The 27,610-nt window shown below is 43.2% G+C and overlaps 1 protein-coding gene across 1 annotated transcript in view; it reads left to right on the top strand.

Annotated features, from left to right (window-relative positions):
• Positions 1-27,610, top strand: part of ATP8B1 (ATPase phospholipid transporting 8B1) — a 128,216-nt gene that overhangs the window by 12,010 nt on the left and 88,596 nt on the right. The window lies entirely within an intron of this gene.

Below are 27,610 nucleotides of genomic sequence, written 5' to 3' on the forward strand. Positions count from 1 at the left end.
GCAGCTGTTCTAAGTACTCTTTATCTACATTTACCATGAGTTTCCACAATAGTGAGGTAAGAGATGCAGTTGTTCCCATGGCATTTTTTAAAATTACATTAAGAGCTTTCTAATTTCCAGCAACTATTGTTTTGAGGAAATTACATGTCAGTCTCTCTCCCCCCCCCTCCCCCCCACTTTAATTAAAAAAATAAGACAAACAAAAATGCCTCCCTATATGCTCTGATTCTGGAAACATTCTGGACTGAATTCTAAAGTTTAATTATACTTTAATTAGATTACAGTTCATCATGGCCACACACACTGGCTCTTCAATTTTACCTCTTGGAATGGTAACTTCTGGGTTTCTTTAATCTCTTCCATTATTGTTCTGAGGACGATGAAATCTCCCATAATGTTCCTAGGTAGTTGCAATGAAAAAGATGGGTACTTCCTTAAAACTTCAGATTACACCCTTAAGCATGATTTGATCACCCTTATTTTACAGTAGCTTGCCTATCCTTAAGCATCATTAGTAGCAATATAATTATCCGGTCTTGCTTAAAAATTCAGCTATGCTCTTTGGCATAATGGCCTGTGGTAATGAATTCCATGCTTCAGCTGACTTGACTGCAGCGTGTGATAGATTCCTGCTGAGCCATATTCTGCCCTCACTTATACCAATCTCCGTAATATCAGTGGAGTTACATGAGTGAAACTGAGCCCAAAATTGGGCTTGGTACCAAGTTTGTTTATTTGTGCAATCCAATTCCTTAAAGTTCTTCTCACTGTTGTACACAAAACAGCTTCGATGAATATAAGATGAATGCCTAACCAGGGAGATAGGTCAGCAATGGGAGGGAGCATTGGCTATAATAGCAGAGATAAAGGAGGGAGAAGGCAGAACTGGAGGGCAAAATCAAATCAGTATCTTAGATGCCTGTATACAAATGCGAGAAGTATGGGGAATAAGCAGGAAGAACTTAAAGTGCTAGTAAATAAATACAACTACGACACAGTTGTTATCACAGAGACTTGGTGGGAAAATACACAAATGGGATATTGGTATAGAAGGGTACAGCTTGCCCAGGAAGGATAGGTAAGTTAAAAAGAGCGGAGGTGTTGCCTTATATATTAAAAATGTATGCACTTGGACGGAGGTAGAGATGGACAAAGGAGACAGACTTGTTGAGAGTCTCTGGGTTAGGTTAAAAAGGATAAAAAAATAAAGGTGATGTCATGTTAGGAGTCTACTACAGACCTCCTACCCAGGTACAAGAGGTGGATGAAACTGTTTTTAAACTAACAAAATCATCCAAAGTGCAGGATTTGGTGGTGATGGGGGACTTCAACTATCCAGACATATGTTGGGAAACTAACACAGCAGGGCACAGATTATCCAACGAGTTCTTGGACTGCATTGGAGACAATTTTTATTTCAGAAGGTTGAGAGAGCTACTGGAGGGAAGCTGTTCTTGATTTGATTTTAACTAATAGGGAGGAACTGGTTGAAAATTTTGGAAGTAGAAGGCAGCATGGGATAAAGTGACCATGAAATCATAGAGTTCATGATTCTACGGCAGGGATACTCAACTTTGGAAGTCCTGGGGTCACGATACTCACAGCACATGCCAGGGGCCGCAACTTAAGTGTAGTTGCATATACATACAAATATAGATGCAAATAGTTTCTTTCACACGGATAGGCATGAATACAAATTTTAAGGCAAGACTACACAACATGCAGGCTCCATTTAAGTCAGTTCTGCTGATATTAATAAAATGCAACATTTATCTGACTTCCGCCCATATGACAGCACTTCTAATGAGCAATCATAGTCCAGGATTTTAACTACTAAAATGCATATCAACAGAAGACCATTATATTAACTACTTTCTTGTTTTGGCTCCCACTTGCAGGCTGTGTGTTGAGCCCCTTGTAAGCCCAAACTGCACCGTGGGCCGCAAACAGGCCGCATGCTGCGTGTCAAGTAGCCCTGTTTTAAGGAATCGTAGAAGGGTGAACAGCAAAATAGAGACAATGGAGTTCAGGAAGGCAGATTTTAATATACTCAGAGAGGTGGTAGGTAAGGTTCCAAGGAGAGCAAGACTAGGAGGAAAAACAACTGAAGGGAGTTGGCAGTTTTTTTAAAGGGACATAATGAAGGGCCCAAAAGCAAACTATTCTACTACATAGGAAAGATTTAAAAAATATGGCAGGACACCACCTTGGATCAACCAGGAGATCCTACATGATCTAAAAATCAAAAAAGAGTCCTATAAAAATGGAAACTAGGTCAAATTACAAAGGATGACTATAAGCAAACAACACAAGTATGCAGGGGCAAGATTAGAAAGGCAAAGGCACACACACAAAAAAAGAGATAAATCTAGCTAAAGGCATAAAGGGTACCAAGATGTTCTAAAAGTATATTAGGAGCAGGAGGAAGACCAAGGACAGAGTAGGTCCATTGCTCAGTGAGGAGGGAGAAACAATAACAGGAAACTTGGAAATTGGAGAGGTGCTTAATGACTACTTTGTTTCGATTTTTGTCAAGATTGACTGGATGCCTAATATAGTGAATGCTAGTGGAAATGGGGTAGATTTATAAGTTAAAATAAAAGAACCAGTTAAAAATTATTTAGAAAAGTTAGATGTCTGCAAGTTACCAGGGCCTGATGAAATGCATCCTAGAATATTCAAGGAGCTGATAGAGGCTCAGATACCTCCTCTAGCTATCATCTTTGAAAAATCATGGAAGTCGGGAGAGATTCCAAAAGACTGAAAAAGGGCAAATATAGTGCCCATTTATAAAAGGGAAATAAGAACAACCCAGGAAACTACAGACCAGTTAGTTTAACTTCTGTGCCAGGGAAGATAATGGCTCAAGTAATTAAGGAATTCACCTGCAAATGTCTGGAAGAAAATAAGGTGATACGTAACAACCAGCATGGATTTGTAAAGAACAAATCATGTCAAACCAAGCTGATAGCTTTCTTCTATAGGATATCAAGTCTTGTGGATAAGGGAGACGCAGTGGATGAGGCATACTTAGACTTTAGTAAGGCATTTGACACTGTCTCATATGACCTTCTTATCAATAAACTAGGCAAATACAACCTATATGGAGCTACTATAAGGTGGCTGGATAACCGTTCTAAGAGTAGTTATTAACAGTTCACAATCGTTCTGGAAGGGCATAACAAATGAGGTTCCACAGAGGCCTGTTTTGGGGCTGGTTCTGTTCAATATCTTTATCAGTGATTTAGATGATGGCATAGAGACTATGACTATTAAGTGTGCAGATGATACCAAGCTGGGAGGGGTTGCAAGTGCTTTGGAGAATAGGGTCAAAATTCAAAATGATCTGGACAAACTGGAGAAATGGTCTGAGGTAAACTGAAGTTTAATAAGGACAAATGCAAAGTACTCCCCTTAGGAAGGAACAATCAGTTTTACACAGGCAGAATGGGAAGTGACTACCGTATTTTCCGGCGTATAGGGCGACTGGGCGTATAAGACGACCCCCTATCTTTTTAATTAAAAGATAGGGTTTCATCTTATACCCCAGCGCCCTTCCGCCTCCTTTGCTCCCGGTGTCCCTGGTCTGCTGGAGATGGTCCCCAGCAGACCAGAGGCACCGGGAGCAAAGCCGCCAGGAGCGCCTGGGCTCCCCCCCGCCGGAGCCCCTCTGTGGCTTTGAAAGCCTCGGGGGAAGCCGGCGGGGGGGCATCCCAGGCGCGCATGGGCTGCCCGCCCGCCGGAGCCCCTCCGCGGGGCTCCGGAGGGGGGGCAGCCCATGCGCGCCTGGGATGCCCCGCCACCGGCTTCCCCCGAGGCTTTCAAAGCCGCGGAGGGGCTCCGGCGGGCGGGCAGCCCATGCGCACCTGGGATGCCCCCCCGCCGGCTTCCCCCGAGGCTTTCAAAGCCGCGGAGGGGCTCCGGCGGGCGGGCAGCCCATGCGCGCCTGGGATGCCCCGCCGCCGGCTTCCCCCGAGGCTTTCAAAGCCGCGGAGGGGCTCCGGCGGCGGGGCATCCGGCGTACAAGACGACCCCCGATTTTTGGGGGATGTTTTTTAACTTCAGAGGTCGTCTTGTACGCCGGAATATACGGTATCTAGAAAGGAGTACTGCTGAAAGGGATTTAGGGGTCATAGTGGACAACAAGTTAAACACGAGTCAACAGTGTGACACTGTTGCAAAAAAATCATACCTGATTCTGGGATGCTTTAATAGGAATGTTATGAGCAAGATATGAGAAGTCATTCTTCCGCTCTACTCTGTGCTGATTAGGCCTCAACTGGAGTATTGTGTTCAGTGCTGGGCACCACATTTCAAGAAAAATGTGGAGAAATTGGAGAAGGTCCAAAGAATAACAACAAAAGAGAGAAGAGCAACAAAAATGACTAAAGGTCTAGAAATCATGAGCTATAAGGGAAGATTGAAAGAACAGGGCTTGTTTAGCTTAGAAAAGAGAAGACTGAGAGGGGACATGATAGCGGTTTTCAAGTATCTAAAAGGGTTTTATAAAGAGGAGAGAGAAAAATTGTTCTTCTTGACCTCCGAGGATAGGATAAGAAGGAAAAGGCTTAAATTGCAGCAAGGGAGGTTTAGGTTGGACATCAGGAAAAACTTCCTGCCTGTTAGGGTGGTCAAACACTGCAATAAATTGCCAATGGGGATTGTGGAATCTTCATCACTAGAGATATTTAAGAGCAGGCTGGACAGACACCTGTCAGGGATGATCTAGTGCTTGGTCCTGCCATGAGGGTAGAGGACTGAACTCGATGACCTTTCGAGGTCTCTTCCAGTTCTAGTGTTCTGTGATTCTGTGAAGAGAATATTATATATTTCCTGATCATGACTGATGGTATTATCAACTCTCAAACTAACCCAGTTACTGACATGTTTGCGGAATATTGTATCAAACAGCATGCAAAGTATGTTATAAAGTTGAAATGATGTCAGACTCTAACTCAACTCCATAAGTTTAATTGCTCAGATGTGGGTGTCTAGTTTTACAAATCTATCTGTACAGGCTTAAATTATTAACATCCAGAGATCCCTAGTTCAGTCCCTTCCATCTCCGGGATCCACCCATAAGTAGGGCCCAATCAAACTCTCGGTCAATTTCACAGTCACCAGGATTTTAAAAATTGTAAATATCATGGTTTTCAGATACTTAAATCTGAAATGTCATGATGTTGTAACTCTGGGAGTCCCATCCAAAAAGGAGTCTTTTTCCTCCTTGTGGTGTCGTAAGTCTATTGGAGGGAGGTCATGGTGTTCCCATCCTTACTTTCTGCCCTGTTGTTAGTAGTTGTGCTGCCTTCAGAGCTGGGTGACCAGAGAGCAGTGACTCCTGGCTGGGCACGCAGACCTGAAGGCATGGTATGGAAGAGTTCTTCATTTTTCGGGAGCAGGGCCAGCCTTATAGGTGAGCAATTGCCTAGCTTGCAATGTTTGTGGGGTTCTGTTGGTCAGCTGCCCAACCCACAGATAAACAGCCCACCCGAGGCCCCTTTAACTCCTGAGTCCTGGGGTGCTGGGTCTGGAACCCGGGTGGGTTAGGGCTGGGAACAACCTAGTCTAGGGATCCTACCTTATGCTAGGCTCCAGCTGCTGGTCCTGGTCAGGCTGGTGAGGAATGGGACTTCCTTTTCTCCTCCAGGGGCCACTCCCAGTACTGGGTCAGACCCACCTCCAGGAACCTGCCCCCTCTGCAGGAAGTTCCATCGCTGCTGGCTGGGAAGGCTGCTCCAAAGTCAGCACTGCTATCAACAGCAGTGCAGAAGTAAGGGTGTCATGTGGTATTGCCAGTTTTACTTCTGTGCCACTGCCTTCAGAGATGGGTAGCTGGCTAACATCTACCACTCTCCTGCGCTGCCTTCAAAGCTGGGCAGCTGAAATGAAAACAACAATATCATCCCCCTCGCCAACATGCACACAATAGCCTTGAGGCTGTCCTACAACTGTCTTTTAGGTTAGGACCCCCAAATTGAGTAACATGAGTATCTCCTGTGACATCTGCGTAGTACAGGGTAAAAGTACAATTTGGGCTGAAGAACAAGTACAAGAAGCACTGGAATGGGTTACCTAGGAAAATGGTGTAATCTTCATCTTTGGATGTTTTTAAGGGTGGGTTTGACAAAGCCCTGACTGGGATGATTTAGTTGAGGTTGGTCAAGATTTGAGCAAGGGTTGGACTAAATGATTTCCTGAGATCTCTTTCATAGAATCAGAGATTAGAGATGAAAGTTTACAAAATACCAGATTTCATGGGGGAGAGCAGACTTCATGATCTGTGACATGTTTTTCCACAACGGTGAATTTGATAAGGCCCTGCCCATTGACAAAGATATCTCTCATATCTGAAGACCAGGATTACTAAATGCTCCCAGCATCACCATCTCTGCAGCTACTTTCTAAAGAAAATGTTGAAGACCCATTTTGACTGTGTCTTATAGGATTTCAATTTAAGTAAATAAACGTTATGTTAGTGTATTCCTATTACTTTTGCTGCTTATGTCCTTCCTGGAGATATGTTTTGCTCTGAAATAATAGTTAGTGACAATGTAGTGTAAGTGTGAAAGCCTTTTACAAGGGGATCGTTATCTCCATTTTATAGTTGGGGAAACTATAAGGCACTGAGTGGTTGAAGTAACTTGCCCAGAGCTACTTAGTCAGTCAGAGGCAAAATTGGAAATGTTACCCACGCAAAATTCTCTGTCACTCCCACACTTTAGGGACATAAACCTTCACCCAGTTCCTAACCTCAAGGTGTAACCCTGTTCAATTTAAATACTTACTCTTACCTGGTTCCTAGGGCTCAAGTAGCAATGTCTTGGAGATTTGTAGGAACTTTTTACCAGTGAAAGAGCCTTACACCATAGTATCCTTAGTTTCTATTATTAACAATTACAAGCAAGCAGAATACTGATGCTAAGCATACAGTGCCATGCTCACCAATCCTGATCAGGCAGGCAAACTTCCCCTGTTGGCCAAGCAAAGTCAGTCTCATCTGGACTCTGGCTGCTGCATATTACAGTTGTGCACAGGATTCTTGGCAGATATATCTAGATTGTATTGAAATAGCGTATGTGACTTCCTGCTTTTTCAGCTATTGGCTACTGCTCTTTCAGTCTGGCTGCAGATGAAGTCTTTTGGCCTTCCAGTATGGCTACAGGCCTTCCAAATATGACTACACAAAAGGCCTTATCCTTCAGAAATATAATCTAGGAGTGGTTCTCAACTGATAGACTATTGTGAGCCGCATCCAATACTACCTGTATGACCCTGATGATGTCACATGGGCCACAACTTTGTTGACTGGGACAGATTGAAAACCATTGATCTAGGACTTCTGATTCCTGGTCCAGTGCCCTGTGCATGTCCAGTTCATGCTGTCTCTAATAGCACTGTAAGGTGCATTCACGACTCATCAAAACTGAAAAAGTTACCTTTTAACTAAAGAACAGAACAGCAGTTGCTAATCTGTTACAATATTAGGTATAGAAAAATGTACATCTAGGATGAGCAGTCTCCCAAACAAAATAGCCCATTTTGTTTTTGGGGTATTCCTGGGAATATCTGAGCTACAACATGTCTATAGTTGCCAACAAAATATTTGCTTTGTAGTTACTGTTAACATAGTTTTGGATCTTGTACAATTAAAGGCAGGTGACTGTAATATTATAATAGCATAATATGAATTAAACATTCTGATCTTTTTTCAGCAGTGCTGACCTTAATTACAACCTCAACTTTGAGCTGAAAGCCACATTTTCCCTTGCTAATCATCTGTCCCAACCTGCCTAGTTCTGCAAGTTGCTAGTCTTTTGGCAAAGAGAAAATATGTAAATGCTTTGTGACCATCTTCCTCTCTAAAAACATGCCTTTTCTGTGATATGATGTTGTTTTGTCTTGGTAGAATGCCATTTTCATATACTGTAGCATACACAAAATATTTAATGCAGTTCAGTTCAGTGTGATCTTTTGGAAGATGGAGCAGATGTTATTTCACTTAAGTTACTGACTAAATGTCCCTGTCCATGTAAGCTTTTTCTCAGTAAGGGTATGTCTAGACTACATGCCTCTGATGACAGAGGCATGTAGATTAGGCTACCAGGCATAGGAAAATGAAGAGGCAATTTAAATAATCGCCGCTTCATTTAAATTAAAATGGCTGCCGCGCTGAGCCGATCAGCTGTTTGTCGGCTCAGCGCGCTAGTCTGGACACTCCGTGGCCGACATCAAAGGCATTTGTCGACCGCCCTGTTATGCCTCGTGGGATGAGGTTTACCGGGGCGGTCGACAAATGCCTTTGATGTCGGCCGCGGAGTATCCAGACTAGCGCGCTGAGCCAAAAAACAGCTGATCGGCTCAGCACAGCAGCCATTTTAATTTAAATGAATCGGCGATTATTTAAATCGCCGCTTCATTTTCCTATACCGGGTAACCTAATCTACATGCCTCTGTCGCCAGAGGCATGAAGTCTAGACATACCCTAATACAGTTCAATAAAACTTTGTCTAAAACTTCCTTGAAGAGATGTCTCTCATGCCCTCCCTGCAAAATTAATGGAAAATGATTTCGCTTATAGAAAAAGCTTCTTCAGCTGACACTTCCTTTAGTTAAGAACAGGGTACAATCAACAGCTGAACAGATCTCTAATGAGACATAAACAGAGCAATCCGCCTCTGCCTGTTCAGTCTTGTCCTAGCCGTGTGACACATTAAGTAGAAATGCTTAACCCCAAGTACAGCCAAGGCCAGGGGTCTGCAACCTATGGCTCTCGAGCCAAATAAGGCTCAGTATGAAACCAAATATGGCTCTCTTCTCATTCCCAAAATACATGCAACTTTTTCAATTAAAATGAAAAATTAATTCAAAATTTTAAAAACATGTAATTACTCACGTAGCTTGAATGTGTGTGTGAACCTGAATTTGACAGTTATGATATAAACTTCAAAGAAATGTGTGAAAAGATGAAGCAGCAGAAGTCCCATTAAATAAAATCTGTGAGTACAATGTTTCATTTATGTTGTTGTTAATCATCATGTCAATTATCAATAATATTAAGTTGTATGTTTTCAGACATGCAAATGAGCATTTTTATATGGCTCTTTGTTGATGACTTGTTGTGAATGTTGATGAAAGAAAGAGCTTGGCTCTTTGGTTTGAAAAGGTCGGTGATCCCTGGTCTAGGCTCCGTGAGTATCCTCTGTCACTTTTTGTGAGTGTAGCAAATTGAACATGGTGACAAGAACATTTTCACTTCACTCATTTTACTTGTGTGTGTGTGTGTGTGTGTGTGTGTATTTATAATCCTAAACAGGAGCTTAGTACATTCCAATCAGTACAAACATGCTTGGGGTAAGGTGTGACATAGGAGAGGTGTGTGAGCATTGATAGAGACACGCTCTGGAATGCAGTGTTCTGTGCCGAAGCTGGATTTTTTTAATAGCTATTTTTAAAAATTAATCATTCAACTAAAAGTTTACTTTTCTGAGAACTGTTGTTATTCATGTAAAACATTTCTGGGTAGATTTATAAACTGGGCAGCCTTCCCTGCTTAAAACTTCCAGTGGTGTCTAAATATGTTATGGTCTTACTGAGGATCCATGAGATCAGTGGAAGGATGCGCCTCCTACTGCTTCTAAATTGTTAACCCCCAAAATTGTAAATCCAGACCCACAAAATGATGAGATCTCAAAAAAAGCGGGTTCTCTCTCTCTTGCCTTGTTTGCTAAACCAGGGCTACAAAACACATGGCCCGTGGGTCTCATGCTGCCTGCAACCTGTTCGTTTGTAGCCTGCGGTGCAGTTGGGTTTACAGGGGACTTAACACGTGGCCCGCAGGTAGGATCCTCTGAACAAGGTCCATTGGGAACACTCTTCACAACAGCCAGGCATTTCCCAGGCAAGGTGAGCATTGAACGATGCAAGTGGATGGGCTGCCTGGGACAGAAGTGTACAGGGTGTTGGCATTTCTAGCCCCCCGGAGGAGATGTCGGGAGCGCTGGGGCATTGTGGGAAGTGCAGGCAGCTTAGCCTTGTGGACAGAACCTGAGAGGTGCTGACTGGCTTACACTGGCTTAAGGCATAATCATGCCCATGAGTGTGAAAGAAGCTATTTACATATCTATTTGCATGTATATGCAACCACACTTAAGTTGCAGCCCTTGGCATGTGCTGTGAGTATCATTGTGGCCCCTGGGACTTCCAGAATTGATTGGCTCTGGTCTAAACCATCAATGATTTTGTTTTCAAGCTTTTCCCTGTAATAAGGAGGAAGGGTGTGATAACAGCTTTCCATATAAACAGAAAGTTTCTAATACTCCTCATTACAGAGAAAATTCTCACACTTGGTAATGAATGCTTTATCATTGCCCATAGTGCTGCATAAGTCTGACTGTCTATGCCGCTGAGTTGAAAGCACTGCTGTGGCTGCGTGGTCATGGCATCGATTCTGGGAGAGAGCTCTCCCAGCGCTCTAGGAAAACTACCTTCACAATGGGAGTAGCTAACTGCGCTGGGAGCCTGCTGACACTGGTGCTTTGCAGTGCTGTCATTTGATGCACTAGTGGTGGGGGGGATTCACACCCCAGGGTGAGAAAGTTAGAGCACAATATATACATAGCCTCATTAAACTCTAATTGCTGTTTATAGGCCCTAAAACAGGCTGGCGCTAAACTATTGGCTCAATGGATCAAAACTCTGTTAATGAAAATAACATTTACTTAAAAATGGGATGTTAGCTATTGACTAATTTAATAATTGTGTAACTGCATTAAATTTTAGCGGTTACATAACTGTTCAATAGTCCCAGGGGTGGGGCTGGCAGCCAGTGCGCTCCTAGCTTCACATGTGTACTGGCTCCCACCCTCCAACATACCCTCCCCCACCCCACTGCTACCTCAGATACATGCCTTCTTGTGGGACAAATGTCAGTGTAGCAGTAGGAATTGTTCTTGAGCAGTGAGATAAGTGACTGCCCTATGACACAAAGATGCAGGAGATTATTGGTGGGGTGACTGTATGTCTCTGGATGTAATCCTACTTCTGAACTCAAAGAACCAGCACAGTGTGGTGGGACCACATATTCATGGAAACCTGGGATGATGAGCAATGAATGGCTGCCAAGCTTTGGAAGGAAGAAGAGATGTTCTTGAAACTCTGTGAGGAGATGGCCCCAATTCTACAGAAGCAGAAGATTTCATTCCAGAAACCCGCAAAAGCAGGTGGCTATTGCTCACTGGAAGATGGCAATATTAGATGGCTTGTGTGCGAGGAAATCGGCTGGGGGGCGTCACGGTGAGGGGTTGCAAAGCTATTGATACTCTCATCTGCCCCTGGTTGGCTGCCATCCCCAAAATGCTGCATATTACAGCTGGGTTCTAGAGTCAGGGGCTTCCAAATAGAATGGTTGCACCCACCTCTCTCAAGCTACAAATAAGTATGTAAGTTGGCAAGAGTAGTTTTCACTATTTTTTCATGGCCCAGTGGACCACAGAGACAGGTTTTTGAGCACTAATGTGCTCAAGAGAAGATTTATCATCCCAAGATACTGAGGAGATCAGGACTATACTTTGAAGGAAAAAATGGAGTTTATTCCCTAGAAATGGCGTCTATACCCGTAAGTATTCTGGGGGACCCTGCATACCTGCTGTTAGCTTGGCTAATGAAACCCTTCCCCAACATAAAAGGTTCAGCTATCAACTAAGCATCTGCAGGATGGCAACGGAGTGTCCCCTTCTCTAACTGGCAATATCTAGGAACCCAGTTGGGTACCATTGTGGCCAATACCAGCCACATTATTGTGATGTGCGGTGCACTTCGTAACACTTGTGAGATAAAAGGTGAGCACTTTAGGACAGAGTGGACACAGGACCAGGCCAGCTTGCAAATGTAAGCGGGGGAATGGTCCCGCTATTGTGGGGAACTTTCCTGGCTTCTATACTGCCCCGGTGAAATGGACCAGCGAAAGGATCTGAGTCCCTGCTCCCACTTCTTTTACCCAAAGGACTCCCTGACTCTGAGGGCTCCCCTTCCACTCTCCTGATTAGCAGAGTCCTCAAAATCCCAACAAGGCTGGGCCCAGGTTTTCCGAGGCTTAATCCCTAATCTTGTATTCACTTAGGGCAGGGTCTAGGGTGTCCCCACTCCGGGGTGCTCTCTTCACACTGGATGCTTTCTTGTCCCAGTGATCATTACATACAGTTCAAAGCAAATACAGTTTATTAAACAGCAACTGATTAAAAAGAAAAGAATAATGAAAAAGGTTAAATGAGAACTCATAGCCCCACTCTGTAGCACGGGACCATCACAAACAGCAGTTTGCAGAGTTTAAGGACAGTTCACAGTGTGTTCCTTATAGGTCCCAGGGTGCTCTCTCAGGCCCTGGCTGTGCTGCAGGGAGGCTGCAGGTTGGTCATGCTTGATCTGGCAGTGACCACATGACTTCAGGCTCAGGGTGGCAAGACCCCTCTCCCAGTTGGAGTTTCTCTCCAAGTCTGGCCTGCAGGGCCTCTTGGCTGGTAGTGTCTCCCTGCCCAGAGCCTCTCCCCACACTTTGCTGGTCCCAGCTGCTCACCATACCCAGCTGCAGACTGTTGCTTTGCCAGCTTCCAGCCCCTTGTGTTGCTTCTCTGACCCCTTTGGCGCTCTGGTCACTGCAGGTCTGCCTTTCAGCACCGCTTGCGCTCCTTGGGCTGTGTGTGTGTGTCTGGCTCTGATGCTGCAGGTCTGTGTCTCAGCACAGCTTGCTCTTCTTGCCGCTCCTCTTAGCTCTCCCTCCTTTTCTCTCAGACTCAGAAAATCCCAGCTCACACGGAGGACAGGACCTGGCCTCCTAATTCCCAGATTGGCCTGTCCAACCTGTCAATCAGGCTGACCTGGAGTGTCGGCCTCTTCCCATTGTCCCTGGGGTCTGTCAGTCTCAGGGCCCTGATTTCTCATGGACCCTTCCCCTTTTGGTACTGGAACCTGGCCACCCAAAAACTCCCACTGAGTTTTAGTAAGGGTCTAACAGTCCCCTTACACAAAGCTTTTATGGACTGGCTGATCTTGTGAGTTTTCAGAATGGTGCTAGATCACAGTGGGCTAGAGAAATCCAGGATCCAACTTGTGTCTATGTCTTGAAACAGTGAAGGTGTGGGGTAGAGGTTGACATCAGCCTGGTCCCACACAAAGCATGCAGCTGCTGTAAAAAGTGCAAAAGGGAACAATCTCCACTCACTCGTGTTTCACTGCATCATTTCACCCTCTTTCCCCACCCCCAAGTCATTAGATGGTTGTTGAGGTAATGACTCATTACAGGTAATTGGGGCAGGGCATCTCTGCAGTATAACACCGTTTGGTTTGTGATTGTTCCAAAGAGGGTGTTTGCCCTGTTAAATTGCCCATATTATTTCATTTTATGTTGATGTCCACAATGCTTTAGGTAGATTACTGGATGCCTGAAGGACCTTCACAATGGTTAGTGAAGTGCTAGAGGGGAGGTTTTACATCAGTTTTCTGATAACTGTGAATTTGTGTGCAGGGATGAGGATTGTTGTTAACCATGGATCAAAGCAGTCATGGTGTTTTAGGGTAGGAGGAGCGGACATTTTAACACCATTCAGCATGTGAGGGAGGGCACAGCTACTTCACGGTGTCCTTCCTGTTCTGTTTTCTCAAATCTATAAATAAATTTATCTTCCTGCCAATTAATAAGGCTACCTGTTGTTTCCATGTACATTGCACTTTCAACGTGTCTCCACTTTACTTATTTTTACAGATATCGTTATGGATGGTAGGGTTGCCAACCTTCTAATCATTCAAAAATGAAGACCCTCACTCACTCCTGTGACGTAGTGGGGGTACTTGCTGGGCTGTGGTGACCCCTGCTGTCTGGAGCAAGACCCAGCAGGGAAAACCTCACTAGGCAGAGGTAAGGCCAAACTGGTTGAACCAGTGGCCAGACACCCCCCATGGAGAGGAACAAAGGAAGGTGGAATGCTGCCCTGACTGGGGGGCAGGGCTGCAAGGGAATTTAGTTAGTTACTGTGGGAGAGCATGGAGGAGAGCCTAGGAGAAGGGGCTGGAGTTTAGGGGCCCAGTCTCCCCCATCTCAAGGGGGCCTGAGGCATCCTAGCCCAGCTCTGGGACCAGACTACATCTGTGCTGTGCTGTATCCTGGAGAGGCAATAAACTTCCTCTATTCCACCGGCTGGTGAAGTCTGTTTGTGCCATTTCGGGGTGCAGGAGACGGGGAACCCCCAACGCGCCGTCACAACTCCATCCCACTTCCCCCCACGTTGGGGTGTGAGGGCTTCGGCTGGGAGTACAGGTTCTTGGCTGGGGCAAGGCACTTGAAATGCAGGAGAGGGGGTGCACTCTGGGGTGGGGCTAGGAATGAGAGATTTGGAGTGAAGGAGGGGGCTCAAGCCTGAGGCACCGATTTGGGTGTGGGAGGTGTTGCAGGGCAGTGTTTCCTTTAAGCTAAGTGCTTGTCTTCTCCCCCACCCCCACCGAGAGATTCAGATGTTGCCAGGCTGATTAGAAGAGTTCCTGTAGCTAGCAGCAGGTGATTCTACTGTTGGTGCACATCCCCATCTGCCTTGATGTACATAACATTTATTTTGCACATGGATGGAAAAAATTAGAGGGAACATTGGTGCAGAGTATGGGCTCCAGAAGAGGGCTCAGGGCTGCGGCAGGGGGTTGGGGTGCAGGAAGGGTTATGAACATGGAAAGGGCTGTGGACTCCAAAAAGAAATTAGGATTTGGGCTGGGGTTCTGACATGGGGCAGAGAACTTGGGGTACAGGAGGGCCAGGCTGATGCTTAGTGGTTAACCATTCACATCACTAGAACTAGTGACAGACAAACAATCGGCATAGACCTGCCCTACATTTCTTTTCCAGCATGAGGTGGACCCCAGCAGAGCCTGGGTTGCAATTTTAGTGTAATTGATAAAAGGAACATCCCAAAGTCCCATGTTCCTTAGACATTCAAATATAATCTTGGTTTTGAAGCACTCTTACTTGAATGTCTCGATTTACATTACTAGTTTATTGAATTGAGTTGAATTATTTTGTAAGGAATAGTGGTATAAACTGATTTTTTTTGCCTTCTCTCTCAATAGAAGTCCAAGTCACACAGCTCACACTTCAATTCAAAGCTTTGTGGCGGTCAGAACTATGTCTTTATTTTTGTCCCAATATTGGTTATTCCTTTTTTAACCCAATTCACGTTTTGTTAAAAACTTTTAAATCTAAAATTGGCTAGAAACATAGATCTCTTCTAAACATGATCATGTCTTTTCTAATTGCCTCAATGTCTTTGTGTGTGCCAATCTCATTAGAAGTTCCTTCTGAGTTTGAATCTCTTACAACATGTTTATAAAATGCATCTGACCTATCTGAACTCTTTTATATTTTGAAAGCATATCTAGTTATATTTGGCTACGTCCATGCAGAATCTCCTATTACAGGGGATAAACTGATTACTAAATCTTTAATGAAGGATACTGTTCCATTAGGCTGCCTGACTGGGACCACTGACAATATGAAGTAATACAGGAAAGTAATATCCTATTATGAAAGAGCTTTAAGTATGACTGTTCTTTTGATAAAGAACTAGAAGATTTACCCAGCATTGCTCGGGTCCTTAACTCAAATACATTTTGTTTTTCTTCATTTAAATCATTGTTCTGGTGTGGAACTGGGAATGAGGAGTTCAGTATGCAGGCTGCCCCAGAGAGAGAGGACGATCTCAGCCCTCTGTCACTGCAGCAATTTGGGGCCAGGTGAGAAGTGCCTGTCCATGGCCACTGCAACTGCAGTGGACATAGCAGGGGGATGGGTGCATGTCCCCAGGCAGGGGGACAGACAGACAGATACACAGAAAAACTTTCTGAAATATATACTACGTAGCTGTCCCTTTCCTCACTCCTGCCCCCTGCTGGTCCAATGGCATTATAGCTATCCTGTTCCCCATTCTGGCCCCTTGCTGCCCCCTGGGGTCATCCTATAGTATAACTATCCTTCTTACCAGACCCCTCTCTCTCTCCATTTTTATGAGAAACAATCGAATTCCAGGCACATCACGTTATCCTGGCACAACCAAACCCCTTCCTAAGAGGAAGCTGCATATTAAATGTGGAGGTCCTAGCTCTTGCCATTTAGAAGGAGTTCTTGGAGAAATGGATTCAAGGAAGGCGAGAAAGAAGGACATTTCTAAAATATAGTAAGATAAATGGCTAGCAGGAATTGTAGAACTACTAACTGAACCCATGTTACCTGTTTGATGATTATCAGTCTGTGAAATGTACTATTATGCAGTGTCCCAAGGTGACAACTCTTTTAAAGATCCTGTATTATGTGACACTGTTGCAAAAAAAGCAAACATGATTCCTGAATTCATTAACAGGAGCATTGTGAGCAAGACATGAGAAGTCATTCTTCTGCTCTACTCTGCACTGATTAGGCCTCAATTGGAGTATTGTAACTAGTTCTGGGCACCACATGCCAAGAAAGATATAGAGAAATTGGTCCAGAGAAGAGCAACAAAAATGATTACGTATCTAGAAAGCATGAGCTATGAGGGAAGGCTGAAGGAACTGGGCTTGTTTAGTTTGGAAAAGAGAAGCGTGAGAGGGGACATAATAGCGGTTTTCAAGTATCTAAAAGGTTGTCACAGGGAGGAGGGAGAAAATTATTCTCCTTGGCCTCTGATGATAGGACAAGAAGCAATGGGTTTAAATTACAGCAAGAGAGGTTTAGATTGGACATCAGGGAAAACTTCCTAACTGTCAGGGTGGTTAGACACTGGAATAAATTGCCTGGCGGGGTTGTAGAATCTCCATCACTGGAAATATTTAAGAGAAGGTTAGACAGACACCTGTCAGGTATGAACTAGACCAGGGGTTTCCAAACTTTCTGACACGGGGACCGGTAAATCCATTCATGAGCTTTTGGAGGACCGGTAACATTCATTTGCATATTTGCATATTCATTAAGCAAATGATGAATATTCAGATAAGTTGTTTGTGGTCCTCCCAAAGCCCCCAGTGTCAGCTTTAGCAAAGCTTTTGATACGGTCACCCACAATATTCTTGCCAGCAAGTTAAGGAAATATGGATTGGATAAATGGACTGTAAGATGGATAGAAAGCTGGCTAGACCGGGGTTTCCCAAACTTTTTACTTTAGTTGGAACCAGTTTTTTTTCAGTACTGTTTTTTGCAGCCCAAAAATATAAATGCATATTTAATACAAAAAAATTAAAAATGAATAAATTTTCAGTGTTTTACCCGGCTGCATCCTCCGCCCAGCTTGGGCCAGGGCTTGGGAACCTGGTGCCGCATGGGCACTCCAAGAGGCAGGAGCAGATTGGGGGTAGGGTATCTGGCTAGGAGGGAGGATGCAGGGAGGGGTAGGGTTGCCAGGTGTCCGGTTTTGTACCAAACAGTCTAGTATTTGAGGGTTCTATCTAGGAAACAAATTGAGAAAAGACTGGACACATAAAATGTCTGGTATTTTCTAATTTGGTAAGTTTTATTATTATTAGGTATATCAGTCTGAGAACTGCCTGGCTGATAGATGTGCTCACGCTGCCCGAGTGTGTCTACCAGCCAGGCAGTTCGTAACTACTCAATGGAGGGTATGGGGGGGGTGTGCAAAATGGAATCCCCGGGGCCGGACTCACTTGTGTGCCCAGGTTTGCATGTGCCCGGGTCAGTCCCACTTCCTGCTGGCCGATTTGCTTTCCCCCTGCCCTCCTGCTTCTCCTTCCGATCTGTCCTGGCCAGCCCCACTGCCCCTGTCCAGCTCTGCTTCCACCACCCGCCCCGTGGTTCCCAAACTTTTTGGCATCATGCCCCTTTTTTGATCTTTGAAAAACCCTCCTGTCCCTCCCCCCCCCCCCCCCCCCAAAATAGCAGCAAAACTTGTTGAGCAAAAAAAAAAAAAAAAAAAAAGGAACTGACTGGGGCAGGAAAACTTGATGGGGGCAGGGGAAGCTGGGTTGCCTTGCGCCCGCCCCCCGGAATTTCTTCATGCCCCCCCCCACTTTGGGAATCCATTATCTAGATGGTGCTTTGTCCTGCTGTGAGGGAAAGGATTGGACTGGATCCGACCAGTCTCTTCCAGTTCTAGTATTATGTGATTCTATGGTGATGATCTGATTTGCGATTTGCGTCAGTGGAGAGTTAGCTGGAAACTACTTCTACAGCCACAGAAGTAGTCTCTTTACAAACTAAAAACACATTTCACTCCTTCCCTAATAATTAGAATTCATTCGAAGATACATAGAATCATAGAATTGCAAGGGACCTCAAAAGGTTATCCAAACCAATCCTCTATACTCATGGCAGGACTAAGTATTCCCTGTAAGATCAGTGTTCTCAGTTTATCTTATTACTACCTCTTTCCTCAAGGTAAAATTAATCCCTGACATAACTAAATTCATGGAGTATATTAATCTAATAACTTTAAATTCTGAAATGCTGCCACCAAAAAACCACATCACCTTCTCTTTGAATCATTCATCTAGTTCCTTCTTTTCTGCCATATTGAGTTTCTCTCGTCTTTCAGGTCCTCCTAGTTACATAAGAATGGCCATACTGGGTAAGACCAACAGTACATCCAGCCCAGTATCCTGTCTGCCACCAGATGCTCCATAGGGACGGAACACAACAAGCAATTCTCACATGATCCCTCCCCTGTCACCCACCTCCAGAGAAACAGAGGGTAGGGGCACCATTCCTAGCCATCCTGGCTAATAGCCAAAGTTGCCTCATTTCTGTTCCAAGAATGCCATCCTTCAGTGACATTTCTCTCATAAACATCTCTACCCTCTTTCATGCTGCTCCCTAGCTGTGACGTGCCCTTCCGGAGTCATCAATGGCCTATGCTGAAAATTCCCATTGACCTAGCTGCATCTCTCAGGGGTATAAATCCATACCTCTGAGCCACATAGTGGAGTCAACATAGCCTCTGGTGTAGACAGAACTAGGTCAAATGAAGAATTCTTCCATCTACCTAGCTTCTACCTACGTACTGGTGGGGGTGGTGGATCAACTATATAGTGACAGGAAACCCTTCCCTGTGACAGTGTTTTTATACTTAAGCACTATAGCAATGCAGCTATGACACTGTAGTGCTTTAACTATAGACATGGCCCTACTCTGCAAAGCCAATTAACTCCTGTTCAGATCCCTCAAGACACTGTCAAGGCTGTTTCCTTCTCTGCCACTCCAGAGTGCAGAAGGTTGGTGCCCGCAAGAGACCTTAAAATACCTTTCCTCTCTAGACTTCTGCTTTTAAAAAAAACTGCCCAGCATCACAGATTTCCTGGCCTTGGGTGATATGCTGTCACTATCAAGTGGGGGGAAAAAAAACACCTTCTTGGACCCAGGAAGAAATAATTTCAACTTCTTCCAGAGGAGTACCTCCAAGTTCTTTTACCACAAGAGAACTTGGGGGAGGGAGGGCGGAGAAAAGAGAAAACATACTGCATGCTCTGATATCTGACCTCTCAGTCTGTCACGCATACACAGACCTCCTGTTACCTTCCAGGACACAAGAATCAAATTATCGCCTTAAAAAAAAGTGATTTTATTAACAAAACAAAATCAAGTGTTACAGAGCAACTAAAAAGAGAACAGATTAAAACAGAGATATGGTATTAAATACAGCGTTGAGGGGGCACATGGACTTAGCACAGAGAAATTTAACCAAACATCAAAACAAAGAAAATAACCTGATCGTGATTATAGACATTTCCCTATCTACTTACAATCCAAGCTTCAAGGTCCATTTCCATGCCTAGTATTCTTGTAGGCATGATAGTTCTGCCAATTCAGATCAATTCTCCAGCTCCTAGCTTAAAAACTCCCACAAAGAAAAACCCTCTCTGTCTCTCCTGGCTTCCTGCCAACACCCTCTAGCTACGTGAGTTTAACCCTTTATTCACTGACTGCTGGCCAGCACTTCTCCTATCCATCACAACACCTAACAAAAACTAGCCAGATGATAACCGAGAGAAGCTGCAGGGTTATTGGGGAAAGACTATATCATTCTGGTGATGGCATACCCTCTTCCAAAAACCCTTCCTCTGGCAGATTAGCCAATGTGGCCCAGCCTGGAGGGCCCTAGAAAAATGGGTGCTCCTGCACCCTGACCCAGTGCTCCCTGCCCATTTGGTGCTCCTGTATCAGAATCAGGCACAGGAACTTTTCCTGTTCCACCTGGCATTTCTAGAGGGGAGTGGGTTGCAGGCTAGCCCTTCTCCATCTGCTCACCCATTGCTCCAGTGGTGAGTAGGGGAAGCTCCAACCTCCAGAAGGAGCACTGGGCTGGAACAGCAGGGCTAGCCCTTGCGTCCCAACCCCAGTTCCCTAGCAAGAGCAAGGGGAAGGGCAGGTGGAAGGGATAGGGAGGGGTGCTCACTTGCTCTGGCCTGGGGCCCTACACTAACTTAATCACCTCTGCCTCATCTTTTGGATTATAATTACTTTGTACTAAGAAGACATGGTCTATCAACATTTTCCCTATGCATGTTCCTACTCCCTCAGTCTCTGGTTTTTTTTTTTTTTTTTTTTTTGTCGTCTTTTTAATTAAGAGTTCTTCAGGACAGAGCCTGTACTGGTTTTTTTGTTTTGTTTTGTTTGTTTTTTGGAAAGCATTTAGTACATTGTGGGTGTAACCAAAACGTGTCACAGCCTTGATAAGGCCTAGGCATGGTTTTCTTTCTCCAGCCATGCATGGATGATATTCATATTAGGTAACAGAAGACCTGTTTTCAGAAACTAGCAAGCCTCTGAAATGCCACAGGATTTTGTAACAGTGAATGGCCATCACGATAAATCAAAACCTACTAGGAGTGCAGATTTCTGGTCCTTGCAAGTTGTTTTGCATAGAAATGACTTGTTAAATTCCTTTTGACAAAGAAATATAAATATGATGTATATGTTAAATCCCTGTAGAACATACTTTTCTAGCTAAGATTACTGAGTTTTGAATTGAGAAACTTCTTTGGCAGAGGACTATAAAATATTTAAATTTTTTTCCAGTCACATACTTAATGTATTTGTCAGAGCCAAGTTTACAAGATGGTCACCACTGATTATAAGGTTTGCTTTATTTGTGTTTATTGCGAAGATGTTGAAATCAGTTTGTTCCAACTAAACTCTGAAATATGAGTGTTCTATTCCCCTTTCTTGATGCCACAGTATTCAGCCTTCTTGAGATGTAAAACTGGGAATTGTGCTGAAGAGGCATCGTTAGGGGGCTGTTCGAACTAATGAATACTGAATAAGTAGGGGGTTTGTACTAAAAAAAAAATGCTGTCTAGGGGCAGGAGTCATTTACTGGAACCCAAAGCATCTGGTTTCTGTTCTCTACTCTCTTTGGTTACGGTAAGCCAGAGGCAAGTTTACTCAATCTCTCTAATACAAGACATGTATAATATGTAACCTGCTTCAAACGGGTAAGGTTTAACTCTAAAGTGCATTGAAATCTTTGAATTTTGCTTTTATGAACTTAACTGTTGCTGATTTTTTTCTGTATTGAGCTAGAGAAAGCATGCCCTGAATATAAAAGTATCACTGGATTTGAACAAAATCTTTACTGTTCATCACTTGAACTAAATCAGGATGCCTGATTACAATTTTGATCCATATACTGCTTTTTTCTACGACTGCCTTCTCCAACTTTTCTCTAGAGTATTCTGTTCTTCAAAGATTAAAACTGTGAGCAGAAAGTTACCCCAATTTAGACTAACCCTTATATCAGTTGTTCCTGTTTCAAGTGATTTCATGTATGATGACACAAAATCTGAAAAATTAGGGTATTTAATTCTTTTATGCTTTTCTCGAGTTTCTTAACATAAGACATGGACAAAAACATAATTGTTCTGGGGAAGCATAAGACTTAAGTTTCAGCATATATGATAAATGCTCTAAGAAATCATCTGGAAAGTCTGCTCTCTCCTGAAAATGTGTTCATGATATTTTGGATATAAAATGAAAGAACTGTGTGCAACGACCATTACTCTAATTTTTGGACAAAAAATTTTGGACAGAAATTTCCCTTACTCATGTGTCTTCTCCATCGTAACATATTAACTAGGCAAGTATTAACTCAAATTACTGATGTAACTCAAGAAGCCAAATATATTTTGTACTATCTGTGATGTGTGCTGCTGTTTTATGGGTAGTCCTGTGGCACCTTAGAGACGAACTAACATGTAGGATCATGAGCTTTCGTAGGTTAAACCCACTTCATCAGAAGGGTTAGAGTCCACCTCTGCCGTTCAGGAGAGACTTAAATCCTTTCTCAGACTTTGCCACTGACTTGCACTCTGATGGTAATCAAGGTCAGGTCACAGGCCAAATCACTTGGTACTAGGATAGATCAAAGTAATTTATTGAATATAGAAGAGTGTTTGGTGTTGAAACGTCATGAAAACTGAGTTGTCACTTGCACTGTTTTCACTTGTATGTTATAATGTAACAGCAAATATTCACATTCTATATACTCTCTATATAACTACTCATCTGATGAAGTGGGCTTTATCCATGAAAGCTCATGATCCTATATATTTTATATATGGAAAACTCCGGTCATCTGAAGAAGTGGGCTGTACCCATGAAAGCTCATGATACCATCTACATGTTTTGTTAATCTATAAAGTGCTTCCAGACTTTAAAAAAAGTGTTTGTTTTTTAAAGTTTATCCTATATATTTTTGTTAGTCTCTAAGGTGCCACAGGACCACTCCTTGTTTTTAAAGTTACAGACTAACACCGATGCCCCTCTGAGACTATATTACTAAATTCCCCATCAAAGAACTCTTGTGAAATGCTAATGAAGGACCAAAGGATTTTAAGAGAAAATGCTAATTTCAAAGCAAGTGGTCATTGTGTGTGGTGATCCACTTCGAGGACTCCAAGTGTGTTGTTCATTATCTGTCATCAAAGAAAAAGCCAGATTTGTGTGTATAAAAAAAAAAAAAAAAAAAAGCTATAAATATGGATTCAAGAGATGACTGTTTGAACTCTTGCTGGGAAGTGTGCCAGATGCAAAGTGGAGATCCTTAAAGATGTTCTGAGTTACCTTGAAAGACCTCTGGGAAACTGGCAATTTATAACATCACATTTATCATGTGGAATTAGAAGCTGTAACTCACCTGTGAATATATTTTGACTCCTTTAATCTCTCAATAACTCTAATTTCTTATTCTTAGCTATAAACCTGTAGTTAACTATAGAATTGATTGCCAGCATTGTCTTTTCATATAAGGTCTGGGGTATCAATTGATTTGGGGCTAGTACCATTAGATCTGGCTTATCCTTGGGATAGAGAGCAACCTGATGTGTGATTGTTTTTGGCTTATGTCACCATTATCACTAAATCTAGTTTGACTGGGTGCCAAGACAGGCTGGAGAATCATGATTTGGGGTTTCTGCCCTGTTTTCTGTCATTCTGACCTGAGATGGGCACTCATAGTTGTGAGTCACTACAGATAGTGTGACACTTGGGTCCTTTGCCAGACTTTGCAATTGACTTTCACTTTGTCTGAAGAAGTGGGCTGTGCCCACGAAAGCTCAGGCTATCGTCTACATGCTTTGTTAGTCTATAAAGTGCTACCAGACCATTTAAAAAAAAAAAAGATTATTCTGTACAGACTAACCCCTGAAACATCTACATTTTTGTTAGTCTCTAAGGTGCTGCAGAACTATTGGTTGTTTAAGTTTTTTTACCTTTTGGTTAACCCTCCCTGCCTCCATTTCTCCACTTGGAAAATGGGCATGAAAATGATTGCTTTCATAAAGCTCTTGCAATCTTTGAGGAGAAACAACTAAAATACTTAAGGCTCTTTTGAAACTAGACACATCTGATCAATTAACTTCTTCAAAGAATCATTTCATTCCAAAATATGAACTTTTGGTGGATTTGCTCAGAAGAGTGGAAGTAACTCTTTGAACTCTGCTAGCTGTGATATTTTAATAGTCGGGATGGATACGGGACTATATTTTGGTCATCCAGTTGCATTAAGTTTGTGTGTCATCATGGGTAATAGACTGTATGTAATTCAACGGGGAAGGATGACCATGGCTCCTCCAGGAACTACGAACGGTGGGGGGTTATTAGGCAAATTTACTCTGGTTGTGACACCTCTCAGAGAGGTGCTACCACCTGGAGAGATTTGCATATATTAGCTGAAAATAGATTCCCCAGAGACCAACATACAAAAGGGACTCTTGAATATATAGCCTAAGTTTAAAATGACAAGTGGCCTTTGTTTTGTACAGCAAATGGCAGAACCACCTATCTAAGTGTGGGGGGTGGGTAAAACCTGATGAAGCATTGGAAAGACTAACAGAATTCTTGTTGGTGTTGGAAGTGTTATCTCTGGTAAGGTTATGGGCATGTGTGTAAATTCTTGTATTGTTTTCTCTATAATGCTTGTTACCACACAGCCCTTTATAAGGTAACTTATACTTGCTAGGAACAAGGTAACTACCAGCCTCTGGAGAGAAATAAAATGCAGACACTGACCTGTTTAGGTGCTCTGGCTTGCTTGGAATATCATAGTGTAGGCAGGAAAACCTCTGATCTGGAGGGAGAAACACATGGGTCTCTGCCCAATAGAGGTGATGGCTGAGAAGCTGGGAGCTTGGAATGGATAACCTTAAGGGGCCATAGAGGGGGAATAAAGGTACAGTTGCCCTGTACTATGATAATAGGGAGTTGGAATATTGAAACTGAACTAAAAACAAATTGAAATAAGGTCTTTTATGTAGTGTATGGATGGGTTTATGAACTGGAGGTTCTGAGGAATTTTTTGCTATCTTCATTTATCAGAAGTATCTTATGAAAGTAACTTGAGAGCTATCCAGAGGTAAAACTGGGCACATCTCCCTCTGTATCCACGTAACCACTTTTACAATAACTTTTGATTTGCTTAGTTCTATTACGTACTTTTATGAATGCTGCGATATTCAATAGTAATAGAGATGTGGCCGTGTTAGTCTGGTCTTGCTGAAACAAAAGACAGGACTGCATAGTCCTGTCTTTTGTGATATTCAATGTCACTGAATGTACTGATACTAATTTTAAAGGGTGCTGCCATCTTAAATATTTCCTATAACTCTTTCCCTGCAACCCACCCCTATTATAAGAAGTATGAAATTGAAAACTATTTATACTTCCAGACTTTTACTACTATACAATTTTTGGTCTAGATTGCTAATCTTTTTCTACAGAATGCAGATTGCTAGAACTTTTTGTTTTAGTTTGTGCTGGGTCATTGGTCGTCCCCCCTCCACCCCCCGCACAAATGCAAACGTTGCCAACATGAGCAGGAGATACTCAAAGCTCAGTATTTACCTCTGTTTACAATGACTGTTTGTGTCAGAAGCAATAGAGGAATCCAGAATGTATTTACACTTCCACACCCTATATGACTGACTGACTTCATGCTTTATGAAGCAGTATCATAGGACTGTTGAAGTACATAGCTTCTTTTATAGACACTGGGAATTCTCAAAAGTATATTTTACTTGTGCAGTATTTTGGGCCAATTGCCATAGCATAAAACCTTAAATAAATATCCTGAATTGTAAGCCTCTCTGCACAATACAAACGGGCTTTTAAAATCCACGTCACCTATATTTTTATATCTGCCTTTACCTTCTGCTCTGTTTGATTTTTCTCCTTTGTACCATATAAAACACCTTATAACTGATATTGCTCCTGCCTTTGGGCAAAACAGTACAGTACACAAGCATAATTCATGTAAAATGGCCTGAAGACTAAGGAGATTGTAGATATTGCTTGATCAGAATAAATGATAAAATACCAAATGTGGTGTGGTTATATATTCTCTAGTCTTTGCTAGCAATGTCTCATTCCATTCCTGGGAAAATGGGGAGCTTATCTTGGAACTGAGGGGAATCCCACCAGCAGCACTTTTTCTATAGTTCCATAGGGTAGATACTCAGTTTGTGCCTCTTTCAAATAATTCTATTGATATTAGAGGTATTTTCAACAGCAGGAAGTAGAGGTTTTCTTTCACATTTTCCTTTTTCTTTGGCCTATGTTGCCACTAATAGTATTTCTGTTATCCCTCCCCCTCAAAACAAAGAAAGCCCTAAGGCCAAAAAAACTAAAATTAGCCATGGAAAACTTTTTCAGACAGCTTAAATATGTTGTGCTTGGGATGCCAAGGAAGTGCTTTAGTGTTTTGTGTTTGCCCATAGATCACTGAACCTTATAGAATGTAAAGTCCCAACATCTGAAAATATTTTTGCTGACTTCCTCATGGCACGAAACAGCTTAGAAGGGGAATCAAAAAGCCACTTTGCTATGAATATGGCCCTTGTTCATGTATCTTAGTCATCTCTGAATGGTTCGAAAGGCTGCACTTGACTTCAGATTTAGTATTGACTTTCCATTAATACTGGGACCCTCCGGAGACTGTTCACACTGGGTCCAGGACCTACCTCCACTGTCCCTCTCTGCAGTTTAAATGTAATAGGAGCAGGGCTGCCTGCATTCTGGCTCATCCTACATTTAAATTGCAGAGCCGCAGCAGCCTTCCCTTATTGACTAATTGTGTAGTCAATAAAAAAAGTATCGGCTACACAATTAGTGGTTTTACGTGCCTCTTAACATCCTTAGTCTCTAGAAGGATTTTATCTTGAGAAACTAATGATGTAAATACTACAATTTTTGTTGCAATAAATATATAGCCTTTGTTTGAGTACAGTGTCATTATCTATATAACACTACAATTTTAATCATCTGCTTTCTCCCCAAGACAGTATATGTTAATAAAACAACGTAGTGCAACAGAATTGCCATGTTGGTTGGGTCTGTGTGTGGCACATTCACAGCCGCTCCTTGCAGAGCAGAAAGACTCCTGACGTAGGAAGTAACTTCCATTTCACCCAGGCAGGAGGCATATGTCTCTCTGAACTCTGAAAAGGTTTTGTTTTGTTTTCAGTTGGGGTTTTTTTGTTTTTTGTTTTTGACTTAGCACCTGAAGGGGAGCTGCCTTTATTTTAGGGGTGGGCAATAATTTTTATGTGGGGGAGGCATTTAATGAATCTTGGTACATGGTCACGGGCTGGCATCATCCGCAGAAGGGGTGGGCCTAGGGCAGGAGGGGCAAGGTTAGGAACAAACCTCCCCCAGAGTTGTCTGGGGCCCAAAGCTTTGAACTAAAAGCACAGCAAAGGGCTCACAGCTCCTGGCCCTGCTGCTACTGGGTTGCCTGGCAGCTGTCCGGGACTGCTGCAGCTATTTAAAGGGGTTGTGTCTCCAGCCCCTGCCAGGGTAGTACCACGACTGTGAACCATAAGCCCTTTAAATAGGATTCTGCTGCCTGAGCCACTACCTGGAAGTTTAGTGGCATGGACAGCAGGATATAAATAGAAAGCGGCCAGATACAGTCCATGGGCAAGATCCAACTGTTAGGCGGTCCAGATCTGGCCCCCGGTCTGCATCGTGCCCAGCCCTGCTTTCCCCCTCCTATAATAACTAGGGTTGCCAGGTAGACCCCGCCAGAAAACCGGACACACTTGATCAGGGGCAGAGGCAAGGGCAGGGGCGGGGGAAAAAACCCACTGGGAGGGAGGA

This window comes from Pelodiscus sinensis, chromosome 6 (genome assembly GCF_052426305.1).
Source record: "Pelodiscus sinensis isolate ZL-2025 chromosome 6, ASM5242630v1, whole genome shotgun sequence".
Taxonomy (NCBI): domain Eukaryota; kingdom Metazoa; phylum Chordata; order Testudines; family Trionychidae; genus Pelodiscus; species Pelodiscus sinensis.